This window comes from Corvus brachyrhynchos, unplaced genomic scaffold (genome assembly GCF_000691975.1).
Source record: "Corvus brachyrhynchos isolate BGI_N302 unplaced genomic scaffold, ASM69197v1 scaffold28, whole genome shotgun sequence".
NCBI lineage: Eukaryota > Metazoa > Chordata > Aves > Passeriformes > Corvidae > Corvus > Corvus brachyrhynchos.
Genome location: NW_008246058.1, coordinates 3,122,253 through 3,135,889, shown reverse-complemented (window position 1 = coordinate 3,135,889; position 13,637 = coordinate 3,122,253). Strand labels below are relative to the sequence as shown.

Here is a 13,637-nt window from a genome sequence, read left to right as displayed (position 1 = left end):
TTACTTGCTGGTGTTTCTTGAGATGCTGGCCCCAAGGAAGGAGAGACTGGGAGATAAGATCTGCTGCACCTTGTTAGAAGATATGTGAGGAGTCCCTGGAAATCTTTTCACCCTCTGTCCTTCCCTACTGCTGAGTTTAGCTTTGCAGAATGCAAGGAGGGAAAGACAGGCCTGAAAAACACAATGCAAATTCAATGTATTGCAGATGAGCTGTGGGTTGTACTTTGATTTACCAAATTTGCATAGCCAGTATTAGCTATATCCTAATGTACTTAAAAATATGTTAATCAATTAAGAAGTGCTTAGAAAATGATATGCAAACTAAATAAAATAAGGCAGTGGAAGGTGTGCTTAAGGAAGTGGTTCCTGAGAGGTTTCTTCAGCTTGATGTCTGTGGAGAAGATGCCACCCCACTTCAGTGAGGCCTTATTGAGATAAGCTACTAAGTGACTACTTTGATTTTAGCAATAAACAATATTATCTGTCTTTCTTGATTTCTTTTAAATTAACATGCAACTTTCTGTAATAGTTGCAGGTTTCATAAACAAACCCAGTAAAGGTAACAAATGTTAATTTGACCCACTAACCGCAATTTAATATGATAATCAACAGCTTTTGTTCTTTCCATTCCTGTGTTGCTGACTGTGCCATTTCTTCCTTAATCCCTTGTTCAGTGCATTAATCCTTCAGTTACCCTGTTGACTTATTTTTTCCTAGGAAATAAAATCTTCCTGGCCCATTGTGCATCCCTTCACATCTCTGACCTTTGGTGCTATCCAAATTAATAGAGACAGAACACTTGGTTCTAGAGCTCTTGATGTTTACAACTGTTACAAAAAACAAAGTGGATGAAGGAAGTGACTGTGGGGCAATAAGGAAATAAACAGTTGTGATCTGAGTCCTAGGCCAGTTTCAGTTTGTTCCTGATGGCTCCTCTTCGCGGACATCCTCTTTGTACCATCACTGAAAGTGTATTTCCTAACCAAGGTTCAAGCCTGCACATCATCCTCTCTGATGTATTTGTTGCCTGTGACACCACTATTAAATGCCTGTCCTTTGATACCTTGTAGCATTGGGTGTGAGGACTTTTCTATGCTCTTTTTCTTTTAGTCTAGACTCCCTCAAGTGTCTTTCCCCAAAACATTTCCTCCCACCTCAAGGTGTAGCCTCCTCAAAAGGTACTCCACCCTCAGTCCTCTGTCCTTGGGTGACCTCTCCTGCTGATGTGTATGTAATTATTACCTCTATCTAATTACCTTTAAAATACTTATCTATTGGTTTCACATGTCACTGCCTCCCTAGTGCTACATCCTGACAGACAGCTTGCTACCAAGCTCCCTGAAATCCAAAAAAGGAACTCATTAAAAAACAAACCCAACAACACAGCCTTCCTTAGCTCTCTGGCCAGCAGCCAGTGTGTGTGTCAATTTAAACGCCTTTGATATTTAAATTTAGCTCCCTCTTGCTGCTGATGCCATTTGGCAGAAGGTGTGCTTACAATATTATTCCCAAAGCTATTCACCAGACATCTCTGGGCTACACTCAAAACTTCCCAGGAATTCACATTTTTGAATAACAAAAATGTAGGAATGAGTAAACTATCAATGCTACCCTAATTGGCTAAAGGGATGATTTTCTTGTTTTCACTCTCTTCTTTCTGCTCTCTGTATGTTTTTATGCTGTACCAAATCTTCTAGTCAAGGAATGTCTTTAATTGTTCATGACATATCTTAAGGTTTCTTGGAAAATTAATATGTGTTTTTAATGGCTTTTTTTAAATAGAATTGCAGGGAAGTAAAAAAGTGGTTTATTAACAGTACAGTATGTCTATAGATCTGCAATGCTGATATGTGGGATCAGAGGCAGATATATTATCTGATTGAAAATGTTGTACTTCTAGGTCCCAGATTTGACATAGTGCAGATCAAACTAGAGCTTTTCACACATTGAATGTCTTGGTTTAACAAGAGGAAGGAAATAAGTTGCCTGGCAGCTAGACTCAGTAGGATCCTTCAACTAGGTTAGTTTATGGCTTTTTTTCAGAAAACTTCAACACTTCAGAGTTGTGCAAGTATTACCTTCATATATTTCTTAACTTATTAATTCTTTTTCATTGAGGTTCCTAGTTTCTCTTTTGAGAGGTGGTGTAACCACTGGACTCTGCCTAGCAGGCTGCTGCTCCCTGTGAGCACAGCGGGGGTTTCCTAGGGCCATGCCATTAATCGCATCCCGGAGTCCATTTCGGACAGCCCTGCCATCTGGCTCCGGCAGCCAGCAGCGTTACAATGCAGTGAATGGGAAAGAAGGCAGAGAAGAGTCTCTCATGAGGGCTTGAGATGGCTTTAATCACATCTTGTGACCACAATGTTCAGAGGTAGAGTGACAACGTGGTCTGGGTGCGGGGTGGTTTTGTCAGGGGCCATGGGGCGGTCCCTGGGCAGGGTTGGGGTACAGGAGCAAATAGGGAGAAACCGAGGGAGTGGCCAGGGCTGGGGCAAGGAAGAGGGGGAACATGTGAAATAGGAAAAGCAATGGATTAGCAGATCCCCGCAGAGAGGGACTGTTGAGTACTCTGGGTTTATTAGTATTCAAATCTGTAAATTTTTAAAACATTACAGGATGAAGTTACAAAAGTAGGATTCAAGTGATTCTATGTCATTTTGGATGGTTTTGACCAAAGTATAGGTGCTATTAGTTGTAATAAATCAGTAAATACATTTTTTTAAAAAGGGAAAATTAGTGACAGTTACTTAGATGTTGCCATAACCTGATGGTACCAATACCTATGTCCTTACAGGACCTGGATACTTTGAATTTAGACAGAAATCCCACTGAGATTCAGGGGGCAATTTTTTTGCCCCACCTATTTCATCTGCAGGATTTTATATGATATATATGCTGACATATAATTCTATACAGCCATGGCTGGAGGCATCTGCTTTTTATCCATAATAGCTCAGAAGTTAAGCATTTACCTAGACCTAAATCACCTCCAGTTTTTATCCTGGGGCATTGGAACTGGCTAGGTAATTGCTATAGTCACCCAGCTGTTCAGGTGAGAAGTTCTAAATTGTGTATTCCATAAAATGATTAAATACCAGGAAGAGTTGGGTAAAACACCCACTTCTTGAATGCTTTAACGACCATAGTGTAGTATACTTATTTGCTTTCCTTGTCCTGCTTTGTATGACACACCTGAATATTCAGTAGAACTTCTCAGAATATCCTGCAGCAGATGGGTAGAGTGACAGCAAAGAGGAAGGAGCTATGGATTAAAACCTTCTCCAGAGTAATGGCACTTGGACTTTGTTGTCCCACATCCTGAGTGCCTTACATGGGCAGCCAGATAATTGCCCTGAGCTTTTAGGTAAATTGTCAAGCCCTGGCTATCTTTTGAAAGGGCTGTTGACCTTCATCTTACTTTTCTTCCTAAGAGGACAATTACAGCTCAGTATCTGCAGAATCAGAACCCCAAATGCAAAGGGTTAGAAAGCAGGAGGTAGAGTAAAGCTGCCGTTGATAAAATCTTGTAAATAGGTAATAATCTTTCATGGACAACTGTAAGAACCTCCCCCTTTAGTCTTGCCCCTTAGCCCTTTTTTGTTCATGAAACCATTACCATTAAGCTGCAGAGAGGACCTGCTGCTTTTAGCTCCTTAGAACTATCCAGCAAGGACTTTGGTGGGGGGATAGTTAAACATGCAAGTTATACTGATTTTAGTAGTAAATTTGGCAGAAATATAATTCATTGGTTCTTCCAGCAGCTTGAGTGTAGTATTTATCTGTGAAGTTACCCATAGCTTGTTCTGTATTGCATCTTTTTCTTACACAGTTTTTGTTCACAATATAATACAAAGCCTATTAAATTGAGTGGCAATTGTGTTGTTGCCTCTGTCACTCAGCTGGAGAGTTTTTCTCATGGTGCTTTAAAAGCTCTGCAAAACTACAAGCAGGAAAGTTTCAGTGTGAGAAAACTGCTTGACATTAGTTACTGAATACATATTAATATTCATAAGGGACCTAATTATCTGGGAAAGTCATAGTGATCTTATTTGCTGATTAGCAGAGAAAACACTGACATATTTTTCCTAAGTTCACCTTGTTGACTAAAATTTGTGTCAATGAGCAAGGTTAAGAACAAGAGGATAATGATCCTCGTGAGGTAATAACTGCTGAAGTAAAAGTGATAGAAATGCAACAGTGATTTTTCAGCACATAAGAAATCTAAAGTCATATGATAATTTAGTTTGGAAGGACCTCTGGAGGTAGGTTGGTCCAACTCCCCCATCAAACCTGGGCCAAATTCAAAGTTACCTTCCCCAGTGCCTGGAGGGGACACTGCAGTGTTTACAAAACACCAAACAGGAAATGCTTGAGGTAGATGTAATTAGGTATAAAAGACAAAGTTAAGAGTGGTTTTTTTCAGTTTTATCCAGGAAAAAGTAGTTTTTGAAGTCATCAAGCTGTCCTGTTTGGCCAGGCAGTGTTAAAATAAGCAAGATAAAATGCTGAAACCTTATTTAAAATGAGTGGTTTCATTCTGATCATCAAGGGGAAGTCTCCCATGTTTTGCTAAAACAAACCTCACAGTTCCTAAAAAAAAAAAAAAAAAGACAGTGATTCAGGACACCCATGAATGTACCAAGTAGTAGCTAGGCCTTATCTAACAATTTAATTATTTATGATGTATCTTCTCTCTTCTGGCTCACTTATGGACCACTGCAGAAGTGGCTCACATGAGACACCTGCCTCAGGTTGCTGGGGATAAGGCACAAATGTGTAGGAAGAGCAGCCAAGCTGCACCAATGTCTTCCTGAGAGGCGGCTGGGATGAGCAGCAGCACTACTGGCACAAACACCCCTGTGTAATGAAGTGCAGCACCTCCTGGCCCATACTTACACTGCTCTCCATCACATTTATTAAAGCCAGGCAGCATTACTTTATTATTTTTTTCCCACTCCTGGGAAGGGTCATCACCTTGGGATTTTATCCAGGGAGCATTCAGCCTTGTTACAATTCTGCTCACTGCTGTTTATGTGACTCATGTTGAGGGTGAGAATCAAAGGCAAGTGAAGTTCATGTGGGAGCTGACCTTGTTCACCAGGGCTCTGCCATCTTCAGAAAACTTTCAGGTTGCCTCTATACAGTAAGAAAAGGCTACCACAGCTGTTATGAAGGGAAAAAATGTACTCAATACTTCCAAGGAACTTTTAAAATTGGATTTTGGTTTCTACTATTTCCACATTGAGAACCTTGCCATTTTTTCAGCTGAGACTGAGATAGTTTTACAGCTGGGGAAAAAAAATAATGATTCTTATGGAACAACCTGTATATTTCCCTATAATCTGTACAAAAAGCCCCAAAAATTATAAAATCAGGAAGCTTACTAACTCATGTGAAACTTGGTGGATGCTTGATTTCTGCTTACATTTTCTTCTTATTTCTCTCCCTAATGTTTTCTTGCTGTTTTGAACCACCCATGCCAGCACAGCCTTACTGACTGTGCATGTTTCATTATTTGGGTCTGATGTATTGGTGATGAAATTTTTAGGATCTGCCAGCTATTCTATTGTCTCATGAAGTATTGTAACACTTGCTTTAATTTTTCATCTAAGGGTTAGAAAGACTGCCAGTCATAAAAGCATGTAAAAATCTGATTAGAAGGTTGCTTTTCCAGTGGCAGCTTTTGGATTTATGTAAGAGCCAGAGACTGAATTTTTTGACCTTTCTGAAATGTTTACCAAAATGTACAATGATTATTTTGGTAACGTGATAATAAATTTCATAAATTTATTATCACATTACCAACATAAGTTTCATCAAAAGACAGTGGGTACAAAGGAAAGATTCTAAATAATATTAATTCATGGTTATAAAATTCCTAAGCTAAGCTCAAATAGTGTCTTTGCCATGCTGTTTTGAATTTAAAGCATCAGAAATTCCAGACTACCTCCCTGAGAAGATTGATGCCATGATGATTTTTTGCCTTTTCTTTTATACCCCTGTTATACCTTTTTACAGCTTCTGTATTCTTAGTGCTTTTTGCCTACATTCTTGGACTTCTTTGTTCAGCTAAGAGACTAAACATTTTAGAAGCTTTGTAGGTAGGGATCAGTGTGCCCCAGACCCCAAGGTCCTCTCCAGAACACATTCTGTAAACTAAGATAGAACCATCCAGGGGAAGGCTCCTTGGGGAGTGGAGAGGCTCATTCAAGCCTCTCATTGGGGAATTTTTGATAGATATGCTAATTAGTAAGACCTATAATGTTATACCAAATCTTTTGGGAGGCATTGCAGTGTGCATTTCGGTGCATTCGACCTGGACGTAGTGCACCGAAGGATCCTTAAAATAAATACCAAGGTAAAATCCCTTTTTCCCTTCTAACTGCATTTGACTCTTGATTTTAAGACCAGGAAAAGGCATCAAGATCAGTGCAATAGACTCTCAGTTCAGACCTATTTTTGAATGCACAGGAATGCACACGCCCAGAGCTAAGGAAGATCAATTCAGAAAGGTTTAAGTGGTTGAAAAAAGAGAGGCTGGGATATGGCCTGGAAACTGTGAATATGAACAGCAGAAAGGCAGAGGAAAGACTTGTGGGTGTGACCTTGAGGAGAAGCTGAGAGCTGGTCTTTCTGGGACCAGGCCCTGGCGTCACATACACCTTCTTTTACAGGTAATGAAACATCCCACCAGAGTTTGCTGCTTCTGCCAATGTAGAAATGGGATTCATGCATATTGTTTGCAAATAAACGATTTCATACTAACAGCATATCCAATTTGTATCAACAATTTTTATTCCAGTAAAAAAAAATGCTTGCAAGGCCTTGCAATTTGATGACCTACTTGAGTGAAAAGGGTAACACAAGCCAATAGCATTTCAAATGCAAAACTCTTCAATAAACCTTGAAAGGCTTTGAAGACTTGACTTTTCATTAGCATTTTTCTCTGGAGTAGGTCACAAAGTAAACGAAAACATCACATTACATTTCTGCTTTTTCTCCAGTACTGAAGAGCAGTGTGTATGATTCTGCTGTATAATACAAGACTGAAAGGAGAATTGCTCCTTTGATCAATTCAGATCTTCAGAGCAGGCAAATCTGGACACAGCAGTCAAGTAAGGGAACTGAAAAGGTTTGGGAAAGAAATAAATGCAAATCAGCAGAAAGTCTGAAATGGACCAGAAATCTCAAATACATTTGGTACTGCTACAGCAAAGGCAGGACTTCACATAATAGGAACTTCTACAGAGCTAGCTGGAAATGCAGAATAAATGTTAGAAAAAAATTTTCAGAATTCTTGACAAATAGGAATACTTGACACTTGTGAGATAATGAGAGGTTTTTTGGTTTTTTTGAGGAAAAATATATTTGTATGGTTTATTTCAGATGGAAAATTTCAATCTGTGAGAAGCTAACAAAATAAAACATCAATTTACTTTAGAAAAAAAGGAATGGTACCAAGTTTTCATAGATGACAATAAATCAGATTAAAACAGAATTTTCCTGAAGCTGCAGATTCACCTTTAGGTCCTTGACACATATGCAGTGACAGATTAAATCTGGTTGGCTGAAATTGTTCTGACTCTGGCTATCCACCAAACCTTTAAGGCACAGCTAATGCTAAAGTGTTTTAAATCTAAAATCCAGAAATGGACTAACCTTAAATACAACTTGCCTTATCACAGTACTTATTCCATGGAAGGGTGAGGCACATATATGGAGTGGGCTGAATCTGCCATCAATTTTAATCTGCCATCACATTGTGTTTAAGCATTAAGTACAGTTCTGCTGCTGCCAGAGAAGAGGAAGCTTTAGCCAAGAAATGTCATTGGACAAGACAAACTTGAGCAAAAATGTTCAGTCTGATCTGGGAGAAAAAAAACGTACTGAAAGCGGGAGCCAGAGTAACTGAAGTTTCATGGGTGAGATCAGTTCTATTAAAGGTATTAGTTGATCTTTAACTATTTAGCTCATCAACTGTATTTGGGAACAGGATCTAGAGGAGACAAAAAATACCCTTATTCATGTAGCAATCCCTTTATAGCACAGTAGCATGAATATGCCCCAAACTGTTTCAACCTTAGCTAATGGCTTCTTTCACAGCAGAACGGCCCACTCATTCAAATGCTCGTCCTTGCACGGTCTACTTGTCATAACAATCCTTGCATGGTTTTGAATGTGAAATCAGGACTTCTCCGGGATCTTTTCTTGGGATCTGGCTCCAAATAACAAGAATGCCTGCTAGCATCCCACACAGAGAAAGTTAATGGACAGACCTCACTTGACATGATTCTAATGACCATGTTTTGTCTTTGTTACTCTCAGCAAAGTCCCAGCACTGTTTTCTCAGACCAGATCTCCCAGGAATATTTGAATTGCTACAGCCCATTAGGTAATTAAGACCAGGATTCCTCAAATGCCAGAACATGGTCTGTGTTCAGGCTGGCAGTAACTCAGCTTATCAAGGTCTGGCAAGACCAAGGAACAACCAAGACCATGGGGAAAGTTCAGCCAGCCGTACAGTAGGCTGAAAAGGGAGGGCTTCTTGGCCAGCAGGGAGCATTCTGTGTCCAGCTCCCTGAGGAGCAGAGTATCTGCTACCACTGGCTCTTCTGTCAGAGCACCCTGAGCTCATCTTTCAGTCCCTCCTGATGCCTGCATCTGGCTCTTTGGTAAATAGTGAAGATTGAGGCTCATGTCACTGATAATCACTTTTAGTAAAAGCATTTCAGCTTTGGCACAGAAACTGTTCTCCAGCAACACATCACTTGCTTTCACTCTTGAACCATCCCAGCCACCAGCCAATAGGAATAGAGGTGGCATGCATAACAAAACATTAGAAACAAAAATAGAATATTTCAGTTGACAGGGATTTACAATCATCATCTAGTCCAACTGAGTCTGAAGATCTTCTTGACTTTGGCAGCCTTGAGGTGTGGGCCCATGTGAACCTCATGAAGTTCAACAAGGCCAGGAGCAAGGTCCCACACCTGGGTTGGGGCAATCCGCAAAATCAACACAGGCTGGAGGTGAAGGGATTGAGAGCAGCCCTGTGGAGAAGCACTTGTGGATACTGGTAGACAAAAAATTCTGAATGAATTGGCACTATGCACTTGCAGCCCATAAAGCCAACAGCACCCTGGTCTGTATCAAAAGTGTGTCCAGCAGGTTGTGAGAGAGGGGGTTTTTCGACCTCCACTCTGGTGAGGTCCCACCTCCAGCTGCATCCAGCTCTGGAGTCCTTAGTACAAGAAAGACACAAAACTGTTGGAACAGGTCAAGACGAGGGCCACAAGGGTACTCAGGGGGCTGGAGCACCCCTCCTATGAAGAAAGGCTGAGAGAGTTGAGATTGTTCAGCCTAAAGAAGACTCTGAGGAGACCTCACTGCAGCATTTCTGTACTTTAAGGGGGCTTATAAGAAAAAGGGAGATGTGCTTTTCACTGGGAGTGTAGTGACAGGACGAAAGGCAAGGGTTTTAAACTAAAAAAGGGTTAATTTAGATTAGACATAAGGAAGAAATTCTTTTACAATGGTGGTGAAATGCTGGAAAAAGAAGTTATCCAGAGAGTTGTGGATGCTCTATCACTGGAAGTGCTTAAAGTCAGGTTGGATGGAGCTTTGACCAACCTGACCCAGTGCAAGATAGGATGTTGACTAGATGATCTTTCAAAGTCCCTTACAACTCACACCATTTTATGATTTTATGAGTCTTCAAATCAAAACCCAGACTATGGAAATAGAGAGCAGATGGAAAAGATGCTGTAGATGATAAAACAGAAGAAGCCCCCTTTTCTAGGCTCTTCTTTGTCCCTCAGTGTTGCAAATGACTGTTTTAAGGTTAGTGAAAGAATCACCTTCAAAGGTGAAATATTGGCAAAAACAGGTTTAATATAAAAGCAAAAGCATGACAATGTTCATTTGCAAGTTTCACTCTATTATTTACTAGATGGTTAAAGCACACAGAGAAATAGCAAACAAAAATCTGAAATCAATTAATCCAAAGCAAAATAAACCCAAAGCTATCTATGTGAAGGCTGAGGGAGGGGTGGGGGTGGTGAGAAAAGCATAGGGAAGGGTAAGGATAAAAAGGAATACAGAAGACCTTCCTGTCCCTGCACAAAACTGAGCCCGGGCTTGACCAACAGGTAATGCCTAAAGGTCCAACAGCATTTAATCTTAAAAACATTTAACCTTAACATCAGCTAACCTTGACAGCACTTAGCACGTAACAGCACTTAACATCACTTAATCAATAAGTTAAATAATTTGACAAAGTATTCATATAAAATTTACTATACAACAACAGTAATGTACTTACAGACCTCACTTACTTAAAATCCGAAGTACTCAAGAATCTAGGGGAGCAATATTCCTAGTACATTTGCTAGAGCATATTCACACTCGAATGCACACAGACATAAAGGAGTCTGTAAAAGGCATACCTGCGAAAAATTCCCCTTGAATCCAGTGAAGTACTCGTGTTTGCCTTTGCATCTTCTCGACAGGTGAAGGGTTGAGCCTTAAGGTGCGGGGATATCAACCATGTGGTTCAGCTGTCCTCCACGTTTAGCAAACTTCAGGTTTGAGCAAACTTGAGAGTTCGCTGGCTCTTAGAGGCCCCACTCAGAAGGATTTTTCTGGTTGCAGCTGCTGCCATTCAGGAAAGCTCAAAGGGTCTCACTTTGAACCACTGTGTATAGGGTTGCAAGAGAGTTGGCTTTAGTCATAGTAATTTTCCATACTGGCTGCAATTCAGGTCAGCAACTTTCTTTGAAAGTTTGATAATGAAAATATTATTCCCCTTGGGTTGTTATTCAGGAAAGAAAAATAAATTTCCAATGCTGTTTGTTAAAAAAGCAGGAGCTCATTAGACAGCACTAGTTCCTGGGAGCAGACAGTGTTTCTGACAAGCTCAAGAGGAGCTGAGCCCAGGTTCTGCTCATCAAGGTCAAGGCCTAAGGAACATTTCTCGGATCATAGTGAGACTGTGACAGGGAAAGTGGGATGCACCACCACATTCTGATGCATTTGCTTCAGACTTGCATTTTTTTTTAATTCTTCTTGCAGTTTCTGTATTTTTGGAAATTCTCTTTACAAGCTCAGTTCAGGTACTTGCTCATGGAGGAAGCAGTCCCTCTCCTTTCCCAATCATTCCACTGGTAGAGTCATATTAATCTTCAGTTCATTATGTCAGCTTTCAAGAAGTAGGAAATGAATTTTTCCCTCTGTGAGGCAAAGCTGAATATTGCTTTAAGGTTTTCAGCTAGCATTTTCAAATAGGATGTTGTAATACTCACATGCTAGTCTGTTTTTACCATCAAATCTGACATCTACAGGTGTCTCTGCTACAGTCCCATACTTAGGTTTTGTATTTTGTACTTTTCCTAATATTTCATTTAATTAGCTACCCGTGGCTAATTACAGATGTTCACAGGGTATCTCAGGAGTGCAAGGAGAACTACTTCATTCATTAGCTCTAGTTTCCTCTCACACTTTTCCAGGTGATAAACATCTGGTTTTGAAACCACAAGAGAATACAAATTCATAGAACTGAGTTCCAGGAGGGGACACAGTAATTTAAACTGTCACATGTAATACAAACCATCTTGTGTCAACCAGTTACCTCTGTATTTAAGACAATTACTTGTGTTGAACAAAAGCATACCTTGTGGTTGACTAATATATGTACATGACACCTGATTTACAGACATAAGGCCATGTCTATCGTCTCACCAGAGATCAGTTCCAGGCATTAATCACACTCACTACTAAATATTTGGGCCTTATTCCTCATTTAAATGACTCTGGATCAGTTGGCAGCCACTACTTTTGAGCCACTGCTGCTTGAGTAAGAAACCCATTGGCACACAGGATTTTTTTCATTCAAAGGTGTTTCTCTGTTAACTTCTCCGTCATTTATTTATAATCCAGTCACTTCTTAGTCATTTATTTGACAAATCCAACACAATCAATATCTTAAATATTGTAGTGAAATGCATTTTCTCAAGCCTAAGAAATCAGGCGTGGAGCTCTTTTTCTTATACTTTTTTTTCAATTTTTAAGGTTGCTTTTTGCCCTTGAGAACACAAATTCCCACAGGCCATTCTGGCATCATCATCAGCAATACCATATACCACAGTGAAATAATTTTGCTTTTCCTACTCGCTCTGTTCATTTATACATCCAAAAATTACTACTTTAATACCTCTTGCTACAGTAATGTCATGGATATGCATATTTAGTGAATTTTACAGTTGCCTCTTTCCATACCAGTCCCTCATTTTGTATTGACTGAAGTGTCAAGAGAGCTTTGAAGACCTGTGACGCTAAAAATGTATAAAGCATGAGCTGAGCCTCAAGCACCTGTAAGTTTTTCAAAAAATGCTGCATCAACCACTTAAAATAAAACTAAAAAAGCAGAAAAAGCTGAAGGCAGAGATTGAGAACTCCAAATAAACTGAAATGAGTGATTAAGTTTAAAATAAGTTAAATTTCTCTACTGAAATCCTCCCATTTAGCTTTGGCCCGTTTCTGTTGCAACCTAGCAGACACAGCAGCAGTGCAAATTTCGGAGACAAAATATAGGAGTTCTGGTGTTGGGGTCTCCCCCCCTGCCATGTGGTCCTGGGAGACGGGCCCTGGGACAGAGATGGGGCTTCCCTGCCCCTGGTCAGCCTCGTTCCCGTTGGTTGGTTTGTGTTCCCCTGCACGGGCAAGGACCCTTGAGTCCCGTGACTGGAACAGTTCCTCGGCAGAACCCCGGCCATGCAGCTGGAGAAATAAACATCTCTGAAGCATCTACCAAGAATCCGTCCATATATATTTCCTTTCCACGGGACTCCTGGTTTGGTGCAATTGTGTTACAGAATCCCCGCTGTAACAAATGGTGGCTATTGCGAGCAGAGTGAACACTGATCCCTAAGGACAGAAAATTCGTGAGTAAAAACCACTCTAGATCTCTCTCTTCTCACCTTGGTTTGGATATTCTCTCTGGACTATGGAAGAATCATGGGAAATGCGGCTCTCTGAGCCACAGAAAGAAATATATCTAGAAGTTAAAGGAATCCTTGAACAACAAAACAAGAAAGTATTTGTTCCGGGAGATCTAAAACATTTTTTAACTGGCTTTTCAAAAATTTCTTTTATATTTCTCGAGACTTACTTTTTGATATTGATCCTCCTGGAACTAGTCACGGGTGTTTTTGGTCTGAGATCTTGTGTGAGATAAAGGATCGAACAGAACATGCACTAGTGATAGAACCTCTCCGTGGATCCCTTGTAATCAGCCCGAGACCGTGCGGCCGCCATCCCAGGAGTACGTGACTGCAGCTGTGCCAGCGGAGGTGCCTGTGCTGGATGCGCCCGGCACCCTCGGGAGTGCGCACCTTATCGCAGACCCCATCACTGTCTTGGGGTCCCCTGCCACGTGACTGTGAGTGAGGGAGCGATGCCGCAGGCGCTGCGGGGGTCATGGGCCACGAGCAGCCAGGAACCAGGGGTCGGCGTGGAAGCCCGCTCCGAGTACACGGCTCGGAGAGGTCTGTAGAGCAAGAAGTGGCCGTTTCCACAGCGACACGAGAAGCCGTGCAGCGCAGCACCGAGCCGTAACCGGGACACTCACCACACAGCAT

General features: G+C 40.9%; 1 long non-coding RNA gene across 1 annotated transcript in view; it reads right to left on the bottom strand.

The window, feature by feature from the left end:
• Positions 1-4,797: 4,797 nt before the first annotated feature.
• Positions 4,798-13,637, bottom strand: part of LOC108449578 — a 13,767-nt gene continuing 4,927 nt past the window's right edge. Inside the window, exon 3 of the long non-coding RNA XR_001865794.1 lies at positions 4,798-4,809. This is a non-coding gene — a long non-coding RNA (uncharacterized LOC108449578). The remainder of the gene's footprint in view (positions 4,810-13,637) is intronic.